This window comes from Nothoprocta perdicaria, unplaced genomic scaffold (genome assembly GCF_003342845.1).
Source record: "Nothoprocta perdicaria isolate Ctin4 unplaced genomic scaffold, notPer1 scaffold_88, whole genome shotgun sequence".
Lineage (NCBI taxonomy): Eukaryota > Metazoa > Chordata > Aves > Tinamiformes > Tinamidae > Nothoprocta > Nothoprocta perdicaria.
Genome location: NW_020456176.1, coordinates 2634970 through 2658391, shown reverse-complemented (window position 1 = coordinate 2658391; position 23422 = coordinate 2634970).

Genomic DNA, 23422 nt, shown 5'->3' with positions numbered 1-23422 from the left:
AAAGAAAGAAAGAAAGAAAGAAAGAAAGAAAGAAAGAAAGAAAGAAAGAAAGAAAGAAAGAAAGAAAGAAAGAAAGAAAGAAAGAAAGAAAGAAAACTTTTACAGCCCACTTCAGCTAAGGTGCAGACAGCAGTTAACCCTAAGTTTCCCTCCCCTTGCACACAAGGGGTCATGGATAATCACTTATGACTAATTGCACACTTGTGTCAGGGAGATGGCTTTTCACATCTGGTTCAGATAATCCTGCAGTCCTGAAATGTTCCACCAAATGTTGCAAAAAAATACAACCTGTGCAGTATAACAGCTGGTGGATGACCCGAGCCTGCAGACTGACACCTAATAACACATTTGCGCCCTGCAAGAAGATCTTATTACAACATGGTCATTTTACATGATGAAGGATTATCATCTTCAGGATGAGAATTCCACCTTTAAAGAGGAGCTATAAACATTCAAGGAAATGCTGACTGAAGAACTGACCAATGTGCTATAAAGCCACATGTCAGACTTGGGGAGAGGGGTCAGGACAGAAAAAAAGATTCTCATTATAAAGTTTGAGTAGCAGCTTCCCAGTCAGGGTTTTGAACTTTCTGACACAACCACAACTTCAACCTGCCCCGTGACTTTTCAAAAAGCACTTCTTACCTACCTGAAAAGTCTTTTTTTTCTAATTTCTCACAAAATAATTTTATCAGAAAAAAAAAGTTAGATGTGACATTCCAGATATATGAAAATATGTTTTTTTATTTATTTCTTCCCAGAAGAGTAATATTATGTTGAAAAACCTCAAGCACCTTGGCCAAGAAATCCCACACACAACTCACAAGTATTTGCCACTTTCTGGCAAAAGTTTTTCAGACCAGTCTCTCAGTCGTTGCAATTATTCATCCATGTTGAATTAATTAGCTCTTCCTAAAGTCAATATGTGATTGTTCTATAGGCATAATACAAGCAACACAAAAGTTACGTGTTGAACCATCACTGACTGCTGAGTTTCAGTTCATAGCACAACTTTCATTATGGACTTTATGGTCAGGAAAGTGGTGCTCTGCTTCTAAAACATCTTTCCAAGACACTAGATTGCTAGCTTAGATTGCTACCATCTTCAAGAATAGATAGAACCCCTTCCTTTACCTCCAAAGACATAAGAAATTAGTCTTCTCAGCTTGAGAGTGCCTGTCTCTCAGGGCAAAACTCTACTTATATATACAGTACATGTAACATCTGAAGAGTATATGCTGTATCACAAGCACAACTGAGGAAACTGAATTGCGACGTCTGTCTTTTTTCCTCCAAGACCCTGGATGCTCAGTATGATGATACTTTTTCTGTATGCTCAATCAACCTATAATCACAATGAATCTTTACAGCAAGCGAATCTCCAGAAATTATGGTGTATGAAATCCTATATTACACATGATTCACTAGTTCACTAGTTGTTCAAAGCTGCTGCCCCTTTAGTATGGAGAAAGCCAAGGCAGACAGCATCCACTCCTCTTCCCTCACCCACCCTGACAGTCTTTCCATCATAGAAGGTTATCAGATTAGTTAAGCATGATTTATCCTTGGTGAACCATGCTGACTAGTTCTGAGCATCTTATCCTTTCCATGATTAAAGACAACATCCAAGATGAGCTGCTCCATCCAAGGCCAAGACCTTTCTAGGGATGGAGCTGAGGCTGACTGGCCTGTAGCTGCCCGGCTCCTCCTTCTTGACCTTTCTGAAGATTGCCATGACACTGTTTTTCTCCCAGTTCTCAGACATCTCCCCTCCTTTCCATGACCTTTCAAAGATAATGTAGAGTGGCTTAGCAATAAAATTCACCAGCTCCCACAGCACTCATGGATATATTCCATCTCTTAGGTTTGCCTAAGAGATCTGTAACCTGATCTTCCTCAACCAAGGGCAAGTCTTCTTTTCTCCAGACTTCTCTTGTCTGCAGGGTCAGGGATGCCAGAGGACTGGTTTTAGTAAAGACTGAAGCAAAGAAAGCATTCAATAACTCTGCTTTCTGAAAGTAACTCAGAACTCTTTTCTGTATCTTTTGTAACTAGGGACATTCAGCAATGGTCTCACATTTTCCCTGGTCTTCCTTTTGCTACAAATGTGTTTGAAGAAGCCCTTTTGTTGTCCTTGACATTTCTTGCCAAATTTAATTCCAAATGTGCCTTAGCACTTCCTGCCACATCCCTTCATACCCTGACAACATTCCTATACTCCTCTCAAGGGGCCTGCCCTCTTTTCCACATTCTCTACACTTCCCTCTTCTGAGTCTTGCCAGGAGCCACTTGCTTATCTACACAGATCTCCTGCCTACTCTGCCTGACTTCTTACTCACAGGGATGCACTGATCTTGAGCTTGGAAGAAGTGATTTTTGAATACTAAACAACTCTGTTGGCCCCCACTTCCTTCCAGGGATATAGACCATGGGTTTCCTCCAAGTGGTTCTCTGAAGAGGCCTAGGTTTGCCCCCTGAAGTCCAGGGTTGCAATGCTATTTATCACTATACTTCTTCCTCACTGGATCCTGAACTCTACCATCTTATGATCACTGCAGCCTATACTATTCCCAGCCATCACACTCCAACTAATCCTTCTTTATTTTTTAAGTAACAAGTCCAGCAGCACACCTCGCCTCACTGGCTTTTCTACGATCTGTGTTAGAAAATTATCATTAGTGTTCTGTGGGACCTTCTGGGCTTGTTTATGCCTAGCTCTGCTTTCTTTCCTGCAGATATGAGGGTGTTTCAAATTCATCCATGAGAACCAGGGCTTGTGATTATGAAGGATACTTCCTCGTGGTCTGTAGAAGGCCTCAGGACTACAGATCATAGTTCCAAGCTTGCCCACTTGGCATGTACTGAGACTTGCCTAAGGTCACATGAACTTCTGAGCTTACTTCCACGTGATTTGGACAACAGATAAATCTAGGTGAGAGTGAACGCCTTAGACCCTAAATGTAAAGTGGGTGTGGTCAGGAAACTCTAAGTGCTCACTGGGGTAGGGCAGGATCTTCTACAAAAAGCTGGCTACAAAAATATGAACTACATAAAAGGGGGGGAGAAAGGGGGAAAGGAAAAAGAGGCAAGATTCAATCATTTCTATTAAACAGGTATGGATTCCAGGCACAATTCTGTAGTAGTACACTCTGTTTTCATGAGAGAGCAATTATATTTAAATGTAAAAGGTTCCTGTTCACCATGCCAGCAGCTGTTTCATGGAACTGGAAGACTAGTCCTTCTAACCAGAAGAGAGGGATCAATATCTGGTGAATGATGCTTCCTTTACAAGAGCAATAATGTGACTCTTGGAAAAATAAAATTCTGCACATATATATATTTCTATAAAAATCATCAGGGATAAGTTCCACCATTTCAAAGACTTGCTGGTAGAAGAGCCAAAATCATTTCAAAAACATTGCTCAATAGGCAAAAGTAGGTCTCCAACACACAACTGGAGACCTATTTTTTAATGAAACCAGCTGGGAGTTCCATACATCCTCAGTTCATGATCTGTGTGTTCCACAAGTCATGAACTGCAGATGTAGGATAAGCCCTAAAAAGTTTATGTTAGAAGAGAGTCCACTTTATGAGCAGTATTGGCAAGGCTCCACAACTCAAATCAGTTTTGTATTGTGCAATATACTGCTAAAAACTAAACCCAGCCCTGAAGTAGGAACTAAATTGTTGGAGCCACACAAGACAGACTTCTAAACTTAACAGGAACCTCTTGTACATTTTACTAAGTTAAAAAAAAATCTCTTTGAAAAAAAAGAGAAAAATTAAAAAAGTATCCTAGTTATATGATGTAACAAAAGATATCATGAAACTGGGACCTTATTCATAACCCCATCCCTTCAGCAGATCTGCTAAGGCAGAACCTACTGACAGCCACAAATAGAATGCACAACTCTTCATACCATATTCTGTACTCTACCTCTTGTTCATGCTAGAATATTATATGTCTCTGGGGCAAATAGAACTTCAAAGGCCATGAAGTAGTAACTCACCAGGTTTATTATTGCAGAAGACTGCACACAAACACAGTAGCCTCATTACAATACCTGGCTATTTAAAAGAACTTTTCTTATCGAAATAAAAGGATCAGAGGTTCACCGTGGGTCTTACAAAAATGAAAAATACAACCCAACCCAACATACACTAAATTTTAAAATATTATTTTTACCTGACTACTGTAAAGTCTTATATGGATTTATTTCCCACCCTAAAAAGGCAGTAAGAAAAAAAGCTCTCAGAAATATCTTCAAAAATATAATGAAGAACCTAATAATGGTTTGATATAAAATTATCACATAGGCATGTGCGAATTGCAATTCCTATCATTTTCCGGAACGAGACAGACAACAATTCCATCCCTTACTGTGGTCTCTTTGTGACACTCCAACTAAGATAGTGTACATTTGATTTTAGAAATTCCTAGAGTTCAGAGTGGCGCAGAGCCATGGTGCCACGGTGTACTGACTAGCAGGGAAGAAGCTGAAGGGAGTGGCCGTTTACTGAAACTGCTCTAATTTATGCCCTGGAATGGTCCAAACTTGTACTCTTGGCCTGAATCTTTTCTGGCATGTTCTGCCTCTCTGGAAAGAGAGAACCTGAAGCCTAAAATTGCTTTACATATATTTATTTGAGATGAGGCTAGGACTTCATGCTAGTGAAAACTTCATGCTCTCACCTGTGCTTTCCAGGAGTTGGTTCCACAAAAGGAACTTTTGAGAATCTTTATGAAACTCAGAGCCGGGTTAGTGAACTTAAAAAAAAAAAAAAAAAAAGTATCTAAAACAGAGTGGGTGAACTACTGTGTTGTATACAACAATGATATATAATTATATTCATGGTTAATAACAGTTTAAGAACTTTCTTGGTTGTATGCTTTCTTGCTGAGTTCATTGGTTAAAATACCGATTCAGCTCCACATTCATCCTTTGAGTTTCATTTAGTGGTATTGCTGAATAGGTTTAACATGGCTTTTTTTCCCCCTCCTTAAATTCTGGGCACTTTTGGCTGGTAGATTGCGTTGCTGGGGGAATATTTGCAGTGGAAGACAGAATTTTTTCCTATATATTCCTGTTGAGACCTTCAATAAATTAAATTGGTGGTTTTGAAGTTTTTCTGCCTACTTGCTACCATAAGTCTCTAAATAGAGCCTCTATAGTTTTTTCTATATAACCCATCTTAGTGTTTATAAGGTGGTAGAAGTTGTGGAACTTACCTGCAGGCTTGCCAAGGTCAGTGTATGAGCATAGCTCTGCTTTATTAGACTTTGGAAACGTTCCCATTTGGAGGTTCATTTTCAAATGTATAAATCTCAGTTGGTAAAATACCATGACCTTCTAGCAACTTCTAAGCAAAAAGTCTACACTCACCTCATACATCAGTATAAATCTAACTCATATCACCTTTTATTCCTCCTCCTTCCACAGCTGGTCCAGCACTCAGTGGGAAACTGCTGAGTTTCATGTCTCAGGGGAGCACTTGGCTTTGCAGTGGTTGCCCCTGTACCAGTGCGGCAAGAGCCATTTTTATCTCTGCGGGTTTTTGCCAGAAAAAAAGTTCCTAAAATTACTCTGAACTCCTAGGAATAATTGCTATAATAAGTAACTCTGAATTATAAAAAATGTGGTAAAGAATTCTTCTGCTTTTCCCTTTTGCAATTGAAGGCAACAAAAGCTTCATTTTCATACCTGATTTCTACTAAACTGCTATATAGACATTCAAAGAAACTTTTAAATAGAACATCTCAGGCCTGTTTTATTCCTGCAGGTGCATAGACATATAGTTTGCACATTCACATATGATCAAGGGCTAATTGACTTCTGTAAGGACTTCTCTCTCTACCCAAGGAGAAAATACAGACCACTTCCACCTCTCCTTTCTCTTGCAAGCTCCCTTAAACAGAGAGTAGTTCCCAAAGAAACTCTAGAATAACTAGAAAAAACTTCCTGTGGGGCACACTAAAGTAGCCCACTGGTACCAATCTGGTACTAGATGGTACCAGTACCAGCTGCCTTGTTTTCTGACCCCAGGCTAAGCCAGTTCAACTAACTCTTTGGACTGTGCCAGTTGCCTAGAGGAGGAAGTGTTGCAATCAACAATGTACTCAAAAATTCATGTAATGTAGAAACTCACAATGGAGGTATTTTTGTCGGAATTTGCTCAATCAATTGCACATTGAATACAATTACTAACGCAGAAATTCTACCAAAGTGCCCCTAGGGCTGTGTATTCTTGCTTTCCATTTGAGGATGAAGCTAGAGATATTCTTAAAATGACTTTTACACAATCAGCTAACGATATTGCCCAAAATTGTGGCAGAAAGTATGCATATGTTTCATTCAGAAAAAGAAAAAAAAAAAAAAGAAAAAGACTTTAAGATTTATAGCTAAGCAGTACAACTCAAATATATTTATCAATCTCTGTTGTCAGCTGTAACCCAGCAACTGCTTCAGTCATTGTTATTGAACCTTCTCACCACATCCAGTAGGCTGCATTCATTCACACTGAGTCCAAAATATATGCTTTTTTAGTCAATACAAGTATGGAGGAGATGATGATCATGAGTGGGGGAGAGAGGACAAATAAGTCTAAAACCTCTCCAATGAAGAAACTATTTTTGTTCCATTTTTGTGTAGCATTCGGTGTCTATACTTACAATGGTATTACTACCCTTGTAGTAATTGGTATTGGGAAATAAAGTAGGGAAGGATAAAAAAAAAATTTAGAAAACCAAGCCAAAATAAAACAGAGTAAAAGACACCGTAAGTACAGAAAACCAGCAAAAATAGGAATCTCATGGAAGGAATGCAACATCGAAAAGGTGCAGGATATAGTAAGGTGTGGGGAAAAAATTACATCCCAAAATGGGGATGAGATGGGAGAAAGCAGCCCCATTAACAAAAAGTGCCCTTGTTTCATAAAGTTGTAATGTTAGGAGAGCTTTACCAGCTGCGTGCTCAGCTCCATGCAGAGCAGGCACTGCTGGGTGCAGCACGAACCTGCACACATACCGGCTGATAGCGAAATCTATAGCTAGGCTTATATAAGGCATTATTTTACTTTCTTTTTTTTTTCTTTTGAAAAGGTCTCAGAAAACCAACTCTCCCACATCTTTATATTTCTTATGCCTCGCATACCCTCATCCAGTGTTGTGATGAGGGCCACAATTGTGCCAACTTAAAGGAAAAGACTGATTTAAAACTTAGAGATTTCTTTAAAATCAAAATACTTGTCGAGCAATTAGTCTGCCTGAAACATTATAGCCAAACCATCAAAAGATGTGCTACAGAAATAAAATAAACAATAGCTTACGTTACTAACTTGTTTGCAAAATATCATGCACATTCTGGATGTTCAGAGAAAGATAGTCACTGCCCAGAGAATCTAGTTCGTGCTGTAATGACAGCATAGTGGACAGAAATCAAAGCACATGGAGAAGGCAAATATCAACACAGGCACAAGTAAAACACAAGTGAGACATTTTGCCTTACCTAGGAGTAATGTGGAAGGCAGAATAATAGTGCTCTGAACATTGAAATCTATGCAGCTATATAGAAAAGAAACTTTTAAAATTTAATGTCATTTCAATTCATCATAGACAAATCTAACTGAATCACAGGATCCTACAAGTCAGATATTTGTGTGCGTGCGGCTCCTTGTGTAATTTACACTCCAGCCCTAAGTGATTACTGGATCAGACAGCTGACATATGGGAAATATTTGCACAGAGTTGTGACACAGGGAAGTTTGTGGTTTAAAAAAAAAAAAAAAAGAGAGAGAAAGAGAGAGAGAAAGGTGCTGTTAGTAAGGAGACTGTGCCACTCCAGCTGAGTGAAGCCAAAGTTTCACTTGGAAGTTTTCCCACCAGAACTTCCATCCTCTCAACAGTGTTAGCAAGAAAAGTCTTTTGCATTCATAATGCTTTGCTTTTACAGGACTTTATAGGAGAGGTCTATTGCAGTACATCAACAAATGCATCTCTCTCATTACAAAACTACTGATTCAAAGAATTGCTACAAATTGAAACATTACGAAGTGAAAATAAAGCTGCTACAGGAGCTGAGATGTTGCTCTCTACTTATGTCTGCAGGGTGTTCTTGTAGCAGAAAACTCAGCTGCTCCTGGCAATGCTGGCATCAAATTCAAAAGGTTCTTTTCCTTCAGAGCAAACAGGATCTGTTGCCATGCTGTGGTGACAGCAAACATTAAAGTGCCATCCTCTAACTAAGCCTCGTCATCATCAGTCCCAGCCACTGATCAATAACAACCCCTGGCTATTTTTTTTCCATAAGTTGCAAGTCCTGCCTAAATATATAGTGCAATTTAAATTTATTCCTCCTGACATTCTCTGGGCCATTTCAGCTGGAGACATTTTCTGCTCTCAGCGCCTCCCGTGCTGCAACACGCTGTTGAACTGGTGCCATGTTTCAGTTCATAAGTGTCTGGCTTTCGGTGGCAAGAGACCTAATACACATTAACACATTGTATAAATGAGCCTGGCTGTAAAGCCCTTTTAAATCCACCTGAATGATAATTGTTTACACATAGAAAAGGCAAGGGAGTCCACATTTAGTTTGTCCTTTCTGGTGTTATTACCCCAGATGCTGAGCGATGCAGAAGATGCAAAAATCTTTTCTGGTGAATCACCCACCTATTTACGTGCTTTGGATCTGATCCAGTAGTCATCTTGCCACTGGAGAGATACCTCTAGGCTCTCAGGCTAAGCTTGCATTGAATAATTTCTTACCATTACGAACTCAGTTATAAGAAATTGCTTCTCCTCAATATGACTTGCTTTTAATATTAAAAGCACTGCTCAGAATTCTTTTAGTGTTCTTCATACTCTTAAAAAAAAAAAAACAGATTCACACTTCATATGTGAGATGAACCAAACCAATTCATGGAAATGTACATCCTATAACTAGGGAAAGTATTTTGTTACCATTGGTGTTAGTAGCTTATGAGAACTGACAAGATCACAGCCCACGGTGGTGTGGCTAACTGCCTGCAGAAAGAAAAAGGCTTTTGTACATTTGCTGGAAAGAACTGACTTGCAATCCTGACTTCTGACTCCAATGGAAGAAATATCCTACTTTCAAATGTGAATCCAAGAATATTGCTAACATATTTCTCTCCATCAGCCAAACTATTTGTCTTATAAATACGCTTTTTTGCTAATTCCTCAGAGGATGACAGCTGGGTGGTAGATTTATACAGCTAAGAAAAAGTTTTGAGAAGAATCCAAGCATTCTGAGGCAACTGAACTTTTCCAAAAAGCTTCCAAACCTTTAGAGCTTCATTCCACACTACTGAACACACAGTAGTTCCTCTAACACTAGGACTTACTAAAAAAGAAAAACAAAAAAAAGAGAAAAAAAAAAGAAATAAGGAGAAAAAAAAGGGGGGGAGGGGAAAATATGCATCTTTAAATTGCTGAAAATGGAAATAAATAATATCTTTCCATTTAGTCTGAAGTAAAGTTTTGAATGTATTACTTCTTGCCATTCAATTATAGAGCACTCATTATCAGGGATATTATTTCAGTCAGTAATTATGAGCCCAGGAAAACTATAAACAAGAGAATTAAAAATAAAAGAGATACCAATTCGTTGAGCTTCTCTTCCTCCTAATTCATTAAAAAAAGAGAAATCGGTTAAGCCTGATATCCTTTTTCCCAAAGGTTCTAAGGATAATAATAAGGAAGGTGTCAATGGAGAACATGGTGGTGTGAGACAGCCCAGTAAGGGAATAGTTACCAGAAACCAATTCATATTCAAAATTCTAGAGCAGGATTTCAGAAAACTTACAAAAAGTTGTTGATTACTTGCAAGCAAGTTTGGAAACATTTCAGAAACCTGAGACATTTTCCTATGAACTTAAAAACTGGCATATATAGAGACACATATGAAAAGGATAAAAAAAAAAAAAGTGAGAGTATCACTCCATCTCTTGCTACACTGAAAAAAAAAGTTCAAGATAAATGAAGAACTAAAAGATACCAGGATTTTCAAGTTAAAAAAAATAAAATAAATAAACTGTGTTTGATCTGAACAAATGCAAACAAATAATTTTGGAACAAAGCAGTCATACAGAATCAGGGCTTTTGAAGTGGCAGTGGAAAGCTCACTGGAGATGGGCTGACAGTGTGAGGGAACATCTTTAAGAGTTCAGTGATATCTGTGACATGTTCTTAAAACTACCATGTGATGGAGCAGGTTATACAATGCTCTCAGACATACGGTCACAGCATCTAACCTCCACCAGCCTAACTTAAATACTGAGGAGCAAAGCACAGACTTCAGTGCAGGTTGTTCAAGTCCAGTCGATCTAGGATGTTGTCGATCTCTCTGTTTTCTGTGGTATTTGGAGTTTCCATCTTTTCTTTCTCTGCTATTAGTGTCTACCTTCATTGACAAAATTAGCAGATGTAGTCAGCTATGCCACAATCACGTTTCCAATTTCAGTCCAGACTGGTCAGATAAGTGAGATGGGTAAGATTGCAGATACGTGCAATGTAAGCAGTTCAGAAACAGAGATAAGTTAAAAAAAAAAAAAAAGGGAATGGGAAGAAACTATTCAAAGAAGAACAATGGGAATTATTATGTCCCTTGGATAAGTGACTGAGACTTGATAAAACAGCTATTTTGTGCAGGTATCTTTCCTGCCTCTGAAGTCACACAACAAGGCAGTTTAAAGATTGATATATTCTATATTTGATAACTCTGCATATTTTGTATCCTTAAAATCACCCAGCAGTTTCGTTAGCGAGTTTTAAGTCCTGTCTTAAATGCAGCGTGGCTTTGTTTTGTGCTTTTAAACAGCAGCCATGTTTTGACACAGGATCCCTGTATTGCAGTGGTGAGAAAAATCAATGCGCTACTGTGTAAGTGGTCTGCAGAGCGCTCGGAGACCCAACCAGCAAGAGTGCTCTGCATTTATTTCATTATTCATTGTTATTGTGCGAAGGTGGCTATAAAGACAGCTGGAATTAATTCCCCACGTGTGCTTGATGTCTCTGTGAGGGGACAGAGAGCAGCTCTGTCCAATTAGGAGCCTTTCAAGGGAACATGGCAGTGCTGTCCCCTCTAGGGATTTTGTTTTATTTGCTCTGCTTCTTAAACAGAAATATCAACCAGTCTTCTGATGCTGGAGCAGTCCTGAAAGATCTCATCGTGTGGAAAAGCAAAAGATTTTTTTTTAAAATGTGCACTACACTAAGAACTGAAATATATGAAAGTCCCTCTTTATTGATATTAGTAATATACATATGAATAACTGTATGAGCCATATGCATTGCATAAAATGGTCAAGTATTTAATCTCCCTAAACAAATACATATATTTCAGTTTCATCTAGCCAAATATACACGATACTGAAAACACCTCAGATGCCCTGGATTTATTCAGGTAATAAGCTATTGAAATGACACATTTCAAATCCAAACTGGGACTCTGCAACACACAAAACCTGCACAAACTCCATGACCTGCCCAAGTTCTTTGCAATATTTTAAGGAGTTTCATCTCTCTAGCACAAACATACATCACTTAAATTATGATAAGTCTTTTAGTACAGGGTKTTTTTTTTTTTTTTTTTTTTTTTTTTTTTTTTTTTTGTTTTTTTTTGTTTAAAACTGAGTGCATGCCTAGACAAATAATCCTTTGGAAAACTGCAAAATAAACATGTGAACCATCCTCCACACCAATTAATAAGCACTACCTAGTGGTAAGAAACTTCTATATCTCTATGTCAGGAAATCAACAAAATAAAAATGAAACAATTTCTTACCAATCATTATTTCTTATTAAAAATATTTAATGATATTATCAAACCGGCATAAAAATCTCCTCAGGAGACCTCAAGCTGTTAGACAGGAAAAAATATTTTCCTACTTTTCATATGATCTCAGACCCTGGAAATTCAAAACAACTAAGTTAAAAAAAAATATGGAGCAGTGAAAGGGATTTGATATTTTGAATTCCTTTCCAAACCTAATTGAACAAAAATTCATATTAAAAGCCTGTAAACAGCATACATTAAAATTTCATAATAAATTCCTTTCCTCTAAAAGGATTCCATTGCTTTCAGAAAAGCCAAATAGACTTTCTCAATTCCTAAGCACTCACCTACAATTTTTGCATCAGGAGATGTAGCTAAACCATGTTTTTCTCACACAAATTTTGCTTCCACAAGCTGAATTTTCTGATGAAATATCCCTCACCAGAAAATTCCTAAGCCTAAGAACTTGGCTCAAGAGAACAACAACAATACAGTACAGTAGAAACGTCTTCTGGTCTCTTACCTCCAGGCAAGATATCCTGACATTGCCTAGCACTCTTGAAATATTGAGCAGATCCAGTAACTGCTCAGACACCAGCTACCCATAAAACTATTCAGTAATTGATAAGAAAGAACGCAGAGATTCATCATAACCCTAAATCCAGTCTTTGGAACACTGGAAAGTGGAAGTTTTCCCTTGCACAAATGGCACCACTCTTCAAGTGGACTTTTGTGCACACAATGAGAAAGTCTTCTTTATTCCTTCTTCTTTCAAGAAAAGTTAACAGTAGAAGATAATGTCACCACACACATGATTCTGGGCTTTACAATCAAGAGACCACCAGTCTGTAGTTATCAAGATGTTTGATGCAAATACAAACCTCTCATGAAACAGCAAATACCACAGCTCAGCATCAGCTACGCAAATGCAAAGAGATGTGAGCTCCCATAATAGAGAAAAGAAACATCAAAGACTCCATGAGCTCTATCATCTATTCTTTTTTTCCACCTCTTTTCTCTCCCATTTTCACATGGCCCTTCCATGTCTTCTTGCTGTTCTCTTTATTAGCATTCAATTATTTTTTTTACTCAAGTAAGCAAATTATCTCCAGTTCTTGGAGAGAGATTTTCATTTGTGCCATGGGCTATGCAAGTTAGAGCTGCTGCTTTAGTATGTCTCCTAACACAGTGAGGAATTATCTTTTATATTTTTGATGGACTTTTGAGTAACCTGCCTCAAATCCTATCTCATATCTGTTCTAGAGTTAGGTATTGAACCTAGATCTCCCAAATAAAAGCATAGAGGTTTAAATCAACCTGCTCAGATTTATTTTACAATAATAAACAGAATGAAAATGCAAAAGCAAATTCCATCTGCAACCTTACCAAGAACAATTTTTCTCATTTGCATTTTTCCTTCTGCCAAGTAGGCAGAGAACTCATACACCCCAATCAAGTTCTTTCATTTGTTTCCTTGTGGTGTAGTACTCCAGAGAGAGACAATTCTAGTGACAAATTGTAGGCTGACTTTCATCCCGACCCTCTATATCTATTACCAATCTTCTCAATAACCCGTGGCAAGTTTTCTGCCCCACACACATGCCAGAGGTAAAAACACTTCAGTGAAAGATACACTGATTTTCTATTTTCTACTAGGGAACCCTTTAAAATGCAGGATTCCTGGAAAGAACTCTTGGACTCTTGCCTCTAGGCTGGAAAAAATGCAACCCATAAGCCCATAAGGAAGACAGAGGCAATAAGAGATAAACAAGGGTAGGAAATTTTAGAATTAGGACATTTAAAATCTTTTTTTGTCCCCTTCTCCTCAAGAAAGAGACTTATGTCCAACTATGTTCATGGATACAAATTTAAAAATAGCTGTGTGACTTCCTGGCTGAGAAAGATATAATTCAAGTTTATTGGCTTCCTAGCAGACATTACATTGAGTTTTTTTCAGTGCATTCGCACAAGTAATTGCCTGTATATACACAGTCCTAGATGTGAAAGTTGCATTCAGATTCATGCTATGCTTTTCCAGTTATTTGGGTGTGCAGTGGCTTTTTGAAACCACTGAATATTCCTTCAAATTATATCCATCATTTCAGATAAAATAGCATTATAAATATTCAAATATCTTACCACTCAAGTGCATAGACTGAATTCATTGGTTTCTGTCTCATTAGCATCCATTCATTGCCACATCATTCATATACCACGTTTGTAGAGAAAACACTACCTTCTTTTTGTTTATCTAATTTCATAATTCCACTACAGGAGATTTTGGAAAGCTGCTGGTTTTTCTCTCATGCAATATTATGGAAAATAAATTAATATATCTTCCCAGGGCATTTATTAAAATCCAGAAGAGCAGCCCCTTTGAATCAGGATAGAAAGGTGAAATGCATGTGCCTTATGTCATGTCCAAAGCTACTTGTCCATCAAAATGAATTGACTACTGCCACTTACGGTTACACGTCTGATACTTGAGACTTGGTTCAAACATCCCTGGGAGAGGAATCCAGAAAGGTTTCTTCTTTTTCTGTGCTGCTTTCTTATGTTTAATTGTTTTATAATAATCAATCAGATTAAGCAGATTCTTTTTATCTGCTTCTTAATTCTTCACTGCCAAAGCTATGCTCAAAATCAATTCTATACAAGACAATGGTCATTTGAACAACAAGCAGCTCATAGCACAGTTGGCTTTTATGCACACTGCACTGCTAAGAAGCACAAGAGAAGATAGTTTCCTCAATTCTGCTTCAGTACAAAAAATAGTCATATGAAGGCATGAGCAAAAGGATGGTTGACAGCAGTAGAATATAGTCAGTCACAACATTCACAAGGAAACAGATCTCTGACTAAAGCATAAATTAGTCAGCCCTGCAATCCTTAGATTCTCAAAGCAGCACTTTAATAAGTAGGAACTATTTTTAATACCAAAAATCCAGAGATCTTTCTGGGGAGTTTGACTGCTCCTTGCTTAATATCCATTTCAATTCCTGATTTCATAATTCTAGCTCAAACAGAAGAAGCCAGCATAGGTTTCACTCAGTAAATAAATTTTGTCAACAATTGTATAAAAAAAGGCTTTCTGCAATGGATCTAAAGAATTTTGTGAGACTCTTTCACAGTTCGTCTTTCTCCCTTTTAGCTTTTGAAGGAGGCAACTCGAGTAATATCCCAGAGGCAGAGATACCAGAAGCCAGACTGAATAGTTTTCACTTTGCTCTAGCAAAGCTAATGCACTGCATATATTTCCTTGCAGTAGGGGTCACAGAGGAAGCATGTGTGAGGTCCCCCACAGTGAGAAAAGAAAATAGAAAATCTCAAGCTGGAAGGCTGCATACGAACTCTAACATCTCATATCCCAGTGAACGTGTCCAAGTGACCAAACAAACTCACAGCTAGAAACAGTAACTTAATCCTCCCATCCAAACACAGTTCAGCAACATGTGGAAGCCAATAAGTGTATCACAACAGATAAGTGACCACACAGAACAAAACGAGGCTTATCAAAATAGATATAACTATCTAAGAAGAGAAAGTTGGAATAAGGAAAAAAAAAAAAAAAACAGTGCACTGGAAATCAAGTATAGTAAACCAGGCCTGGTAGATCTCCATATAACCTTGCTTGTCTTTTATATAAGTTGATTTGAAAAAAAGTATCTGATTTCAGCAAAACCTTCAGCTTTCAAATGAGCATAAAAAAAAAGGTTAATGGGAAATGTGTTGCAGCATAGCATAGTAGGGACAAAGGTGGAATAAATCCTTGAATGAGTAATACACCTACTAGGTACAATTGTGAATTCATACACAGAAGCAGAGCATCAAGTCCATACCTTTCTGAAACCTAACAGCTTTAAATAGAAATACTATACACCTTTAAAGAAACAAAAGACCCACTGATTGGACGCAAATTTACTTAAGAAATTTTTTGTCTTATTTGCAGGTTTAATACGTAGGTGTTCTCCTCTTTCGGAATGAATATTTGCACCCAGGCAGCTACACAGCTTATATTTGTTTCAAAAGTCCTGCCATTCTGCACTGTTTCAATAGCCTGGCTCTAGAATCCTACACGTTTTGAACTCATTACCCACCCACGATACTTGTCAGTATATGGACAGCTGTGGCCCAAGGCCTTATGTGGATTGGAGGAATTTGGAGGATCTCAAGTGCAATGTGGGATCTACTGACCCACATTGCTCCTCATGTGGTGCACTTAGACAGGAAATGAGGCCAATGTTTCAAATGCACCTCATCGCCTTGCTTTGCTTCACTCTTTGTGCTTTTCACAGAGTGACCTTTTCAGTCACCTGCACATTTTAGTTTAGAGGTCTTTGTTTGTTTTCTGAATAGCTCATATTTGTGGCTATTAAGCATGTGCCCTTTGACTCCATCTTCCCAACGGACAGTCACTTTGGTCATACCTACTTGCTTTTCCTAAACCACAAAACAACACTCCAAGTCTCATGATAAGGTGGTTACTCCTGCTGCTAAGATCTAGCCACACAGCACTTCACATCTGTTGCTATTGTGTTAATTCTCTTTGGAGATGTTTTATGTCCCAAAGCTCATTTCTCTTTGAGGTTAACAGAGATAGATTTCTTCCAGATTTGGTCAAACCAAAGGGACATTTGCTTGTTCCTGTCTTGGGGAATAATTTCTATGAGACAGTTTTAAATGGAAGAGTATTGAATAGATAAAAATGTCTCCTTGTTTGATTTGAGGTGAGTCAAGGCACTGAGTGCCGCTGGAGATGATACCTTTGCATTTTCCAGCTGTCCCCTCTTTGTGTCCAGTCCTATGTCCAGTCCTATGTCATGTCTACCAGTCACAGCATATAGTCTCAGAGACCCTTGTGAGTTCATATAGCATGGGTGACCACGGCTGGGCAACAGAATCGACCTGTATCTTTCATATCACACTAAGGATATACAGAGTAAACAAAATAACCTGGAGATCCATCATACCAAAGAGTGGACAGCAGAAGTACAGGTAGGAGACAAAGATGTAACAAAATCTAGGTGTATGCATACCTGCAAGACCACTTAAGGTGAGGACTCGTTAGGAGGTAGCAGTCAATACAAACATCTTGCTCTGAGCAGTCTCAGTAAACCAGAGAGGAATGCAATTTCTTCATTGAGTAGGACCTTAAAGGAAACCTGCAGAGGTGCAGGGTCAAGAAGGTTTGAGGTTTTGCTTGTTTGTTTGCTTGCTTTACAATTTGAAGGCAGCAACAATAAAGAGGGGCTTGCAATAGCAGCTTTCAAAGTCAGAAATCTCTCTGTAACTTGAGAATATCTAAAATTAGAAAGATTTGATTAGCAAAGGTGGGAGGTCGCCAGGGTTTTAGGTGCTGCGTGTTATGTATAAACATGCAAAGAATGCCTTTTCTCTCATTTCCCTCGGACTTTGTCTTTCTCTTAGGTATTTAGATTTGTAAAAGTTTCTTAGTAACAATTACATGATAGAGCAATGGTTATGAAATTTTACATTGAACAAATCAAGAGCAAAACCGGAAAATCTAATAGATTGAATTCTACGTCAATCCTTAAACCTATGTATATGCACAAGCACACACAGACTCAAACAACTAATATATCTAATATATATGATTGGAAGATCTAGATTCTGTTTAAAGTTATGCCATAGCTTTTCTACTTGAACATAGGCAGTATTCCCAGATAACTGAAATGATTATAACTGCATTGAAATCAGTTATCCTGGAGTATTTTAGAGGAGTTCAGAATCACTAGTAGGTTCAAGACTGTCACCTGTCACTTGACTTTCTGAATAGGTTGACCACCTCTGGCTGGCATTGATGTCAACTGAAGATCATTTGCATGCAAACTGTACACCCATGTGCACATAGGAATAATCAAGAGAAGAGATACAGAGAAATAACAGAATGGAACTGCATCATCCATATATGCCAGTGACCAACAGTAGATCTCATTTGTGTTTGACATTGAGAGGGAAATCTTGTCAGGCTTTTGAAAATAGCTCTATTGGTAGTTGTAGAAAAGCTGTCAGAGGTACCTGGCCTTCTGTTGGTAGGTCACTCTCTTGTGGAAGATTTTTAGCCAGTTCAGCCTCCCACTAATAACAAACAGATGTACTTAATGCTACTGAATGTAAATATTATTCTAACACACTTTTGCCTAGTTTTCCATGAGGCCCTATTTTGAACTGTACTTGCTTGTGAATCCCTCTGCCCAAGGGTTGTGCAGGTGGCCTATCTCACAGTGCCATTAGAAAGTTAATTACCTACAGGGGAAGTTTAAACAAGCTGTTCCAAAAGCAGTAGAACTAATAAAGCCTGGTTTCCTACAGATTTGTGCCTTGCATCATTCCCCATCCCCCTGCACCGCAACAACCCAAGCCCCTTTTCCATATTCCTTTGATAAATTCCCCTCGCTGCCATCGACACAATCCGCCCCCATCCCTCCCGTATCCATCAGCTTCAGGTCAAGCAGGAGGCAGCACACACCATCCTTGTTTCTGAACACTGGCTATGCTGCTTGGCTGCCCGTGATGTGCATACTTGTTCCTTCAGAAAGAAAAGCAGAGGACTGCATGATAAACATTGGCACTTTGCCTTCCATACGGGTGCTAATTTCTTTGCTAGCTCCAGTTTTCTTGCAATATGTATGTGTGGGAACCTCACAATTTTGAGAAATCGGCAATACTCAAATTTGATTAAAATGGTCCAACAAATTCAAAAGTTGTTACTCTGAGTAATTTTCTCTAATCATAGTTAGAAAATGACATTGTTAGCTACACTCCTTTGCAAAGTTATCCTAAAAGATTCCCAGCTGTTGGATCATCTATGTGTATCTTCCACATTAATTATAAGGATATTTTGTCTCTTATTCATACATCTTTGAGAGCATTCTAATCAATATCTCCCCTATTATATTTCTTTTCCTTTGTTTCAAAGCAAAAATATAAATATAATACCTCTGAAATGCACTGCTAATTTGTCATATAGCATTAAAAGTAGAAACAGAATTTTAATCCATGCCTGACACACAAAGTAGATCATGTTTTTTTCCTCTGTTTCTCCCATATCTCTCCTCACATCTTCTCTTCACTAAGCAATGGTCTGAAGTATAATTTCCTAGAACAGTCCGCTCAGTCCTGCCTCAAAAGGGTGCAAAGTCTTAAACCGAGAAATATTAGAAAGGACACTCTATATTATGTCAGGCAGAAAGTCTAAGCTTAAAGAGATCTAATCTAGAGGCTGAAAGTATGAGAGTCACATGTTAAAAGGTATAAAATAAACCCTTTTGTTAGTTTTTTTCCTATTATGTTGGCCTGTGAATGTCATGTGTCTGTAAACTATACAACCCAGGTTTCCTAGTCCTTCACTCATGGAGAGATTAGACTTACACCAGAGACCTATTTTAGAAGAAAAAATAATAAACGTAACTCCTTAAATAGCATCTCTGTGTCTGGCCCGACTCCTCCAAAGATATTTTTCTATCACTCAGTAACTATATAATGTGAAATGCGTATTACTATCCCTGAGACTTCTGGGCCAGTTCTGATTAATCTTTCCCCAGGACACGGTTCCTTCCAAGCCATGAATCATTCTGCTTGATTTTTGTCTCCACTTTTCCATGTCAGCAGTTTTCCTGCCCCACCGCATGATGACAAGAGCAGCATGCAGCACTTTTTGATTGCCAAGTGCTACGCTAACTGTCACACAAGTACAAAAGGCAGTGGAAACAGATCTGCTTTGTTTTAGGATGTGCAGCATCTCCCTGCTCTCTAGCTCCATCTATAGAAACAGCAAAACTCCTTTCCCAAAATAATCCACATTATATCAGATTCACCACGGAGTACAGGAGCATTTGAGGCAAAATTACTTTACTACAAGATAGTCTGATATGGCCAACAAAAGCTTGAGTGGTAACTACACAGTTACAACACCCTATTGTAATACTCATCTTTGCAGACTGATTCCATCTGAAGTGCTTGACCCCCTAGCATCAGAAATCCATCATGATAGATTTGGCTTCCCCAACATGCTTGCATCACCCTCTTTAATCAATGCACAGCTGCTAATGCTCTTTCCAATGTCCATCATTTCCATATCAACCTTGCCCTTTGAATCTCTCCCTTGGTTGCCTCCAGTTTGATGTGTTGCTTATTCCACAGCAAAGCTACACCCTTTTTCAGCGAAGAATACATTAACTACTTTTTCATGACAATAGTCATTAAAGGTCTATCATGAGTCAAGCCTTTGGTCTATCATGAGTCAAGCCTTTGGTCAGGATTTTGTTTATTCTGTATGAGAGCTTCAATGAAACTTGTTCCAACTGTATGTATTCATCTTAAAGCTGATGAGAGACATAGAGAGAATTTTGTTTTGACCTTCCCAAGATAAACACATAGAAGAAAAGAGATACAAAGTAAATAGTAAAAAGACTGTAAAATATGAAGAGGAAACTTAGAATGTCTGAGAAGATTACATAGTGTCTTCCAGTTTAATGAGATTAATTTCTTCTTGAACTCGTCTTTAAACAGAAAATTATCCAATAAACATTTATTTCAGTAATTACTTACAACTTTAAAAACAGAGATGAAAAATTAATGGAGAGAGCCATTAAAGGAAATCAGGGTCCTAATGCATTTTAGAATTAGTCCTAGCTGAAATCTCCAGTAGGGTGCTGGGCACATGGTCCCCAGCAAAGGAACCAGACAAAGAGGCTCTCACTGCACTGGGCATAGAGGAAAGAAGCACTGGGGAGCCCTCTGAAGCCTGAGCCTGGGAGAAGTTTACTCCTAAACAAGGAGAGGGATTTTTTTCCTTTCAGTGTAAGTGCCCCTTTTCACTCCCACTTCTTGCAGGAACAAAGAGAGGCCGTGGAGAGGAGGAGGTGGGAAAGGCAATGAGCGCCTGGTTGTTCCCACTGAGGGCAAGGATGAAGAAATAAACAACTTGCAGTGCTCACAGGAGGGGTGAAAGGAAAGCAGAGCCAGGCTGGACAGGCTGGATTTTCCTGGCTCCAGCAAACCCCTTCTGGAGTAATATATTGAGGCAGCTCACCCGCTTTGCTCCTTTATCTGAAACACACAGTCCGCTTGTTCGCTTTTTGCCTTTTCGCACAGTCCTGCCTCCAGCTACTTCTTGTAGGCAGAAAAACAGAAAGCAAAGGAGCCCAGAGCCACAGGCAGAGACTGCACAGAAGAGGCTGCTGAAGCCCCAAAGAGACAGAACCTCCACTGCCACCCAGGAAGGAAAGGGGAATAACTGACACTATTTGAAGCCTCCTGTCACAGATGCAAAGTTACCAGTTTTCTTTCTGATGAGTCAATTTTCCTTTTGATGACTTAGTCACCTGGCTAGCATATAGTAGGATAGTAAGCTGCACAGAGGAAAGTGAAAATACCATTTCTATTTAATACATCAGACTCAAATGGCAGAGTAGCAAACTGTCAACAGGAGTTTAAACAAAATAAAAAGGAAGTAATAGTCACTTCTAGTGTATTTTGCCTTCTTCAGCACTTACTACGACTTACATTAGCTTTAGCAATTCATTCATACTATCAGACAGACTGGTTTTCATTAATCATTTCTTTATACTTTGTAGTAAGTATGCCAGATGACAAAATGAGGTCACAACCATTACGACAATTTTACATAATCCCCCCAAATTACAAAGTGTACTGCTTCAAGTGGCCCAAGTCAAATGGAACCATGAACTAAAACTCTAAAGCCATCTTCATTTCACCGTGTCCTTGCCTGCTCGTGTGTTTTGCATTAAGAGATAAAAAGTATGAATCACTTTGCAGAGGTGCTGCAACCAGGACTCCCTCCTCACCACTGGGCTATAGGATTAGGTTCTCTTCACCCTCATGGATTTGCCTTAGATATTTTGCATTCAGGGCTGCACAGTAGTGCAGCTCTGGACAAGACATGAGAGGATCAGTTTCCCTCCTCCAGGGTTTGCTTCTAAACAGCAAGGTTAGTGGTGTGAATCCCTTAAAGAGGAGGGCATTGAGCCCTGGTCTCCATCAGCCTGGGTTAGCACTACAACCTGCAAAATAAATAAATAAATAAATAAAACAGGATCCCAAGCAGAAGATTCCCACTGGTTGTACAATATTTACAACAGAGTACTTTGACTCAACACAGTTTCATGTCTAGCAAATGTTCAGATTTTGTTATTGAGCCCTCAGCTTTCAACAAAAGATTGTGAGCTTCAGCTAACAGGAATCCATGCTAAAATCATCAGCGATATACTTTCCAGAAAGAAAATTTCTTGGGAGTCGTATTGCAGTCTGAGGCAAGACTGAGACAACTTGCAGTAGTAAAAAAAAAAAAAAAAAAAAAAAAAAAAAAAAAAATTTAAATGTCGTTCCACTGGAGCTGGCCAGTAACTGAAAATTAAACAATTCATAGACAAAATCCTGACCTCATTAAAGGCAATGAGCAAAAGTCTTACTGATTTCAGAGATCTGGATTTCTCCCAGATGTGCTCAGAGAGAGGATCAAAAAAAAAAAAAAAAAGAAATCACCCTACAGGCAGAGCCAAGCAGTCACATTCCTACTGCTACAAAGAATCCAAATTCTCTAAATCCCAACTGCACAAAAACGCCCCCATATCTAATGTAATTGCTTTTATCTTCAAAAACATAGCAACTGGCCCAGAAAATGGATCAAGAGGCTTGTTAAATGTTAAACAAGTTACACTCTTCTGTCTCTCCCCTATGTTTCCTCCTGTTTATTTTAAAATGGAGCTTTTTAATCCAAGAACCTAATTCCCATCCTGCAATGTTTCAAGTGAGTGAGTTATGGGTATTACGAGGCCGATAAAATACTTACAGGATTTCTGAATTAGCTTTACCTTTTCTAAAATCATCAATTCTTAAAATAAAGTAAGAGGAATATCCGGGGGATGTGTTTTATCAAAAGGAAAAAGAGTGCACCTATATTTAGTCCCACTCAATACAGTCAGTTTCAAAGCACGACTGTAAGTAAAACTCTTAGACAACACTATATAAACACATTATTTAAACTACATTCTGGATCTGATTAATTATAACAGGAGATCAAATGTTAACAACTTAAGAATCTTCACTCCCATCTACACATATGGAGTACTTTAAAATGTACTATAATTTCAGAGTAATAAATAAGAGCTCTCACCTAAATTATACAAGCATTATCTTTCAGTTTCTTTAAAGGTGAATACAAAATACAGAGTTTTTATTGCAGGTCTGTTTGATAGAAGTTGCCCATATATGGCCTATGAGAGAACCAAAGAGAAAAATTATGTCCTTTGTAAGAACATTTAATTCACATTCCTGTTCTGTTTTCTGTACAGCAGTTATGCTTATGACAAGTATGCATTCCTGCACTACTTACTATGTGTTTTTATATGAAAAAAAGACATTCGCATTTGTTCTTAGCTGAGAACATATCATACACTGAGGAGAGTGTTACAGTAATCTTCAGTTTCTGAGAAGAATAAAGCAGGCCAACTTTCTTACTATTCCAACCCCAAATTCAATTTGTATCCGCACCATTTTGCTTCCAGTTATTATTCTCAAATACTGGAAAGCTTCCATTAAGCTCTAAATCTTATAAAAATATGTTGAACGTTTATTTCCTGATAACA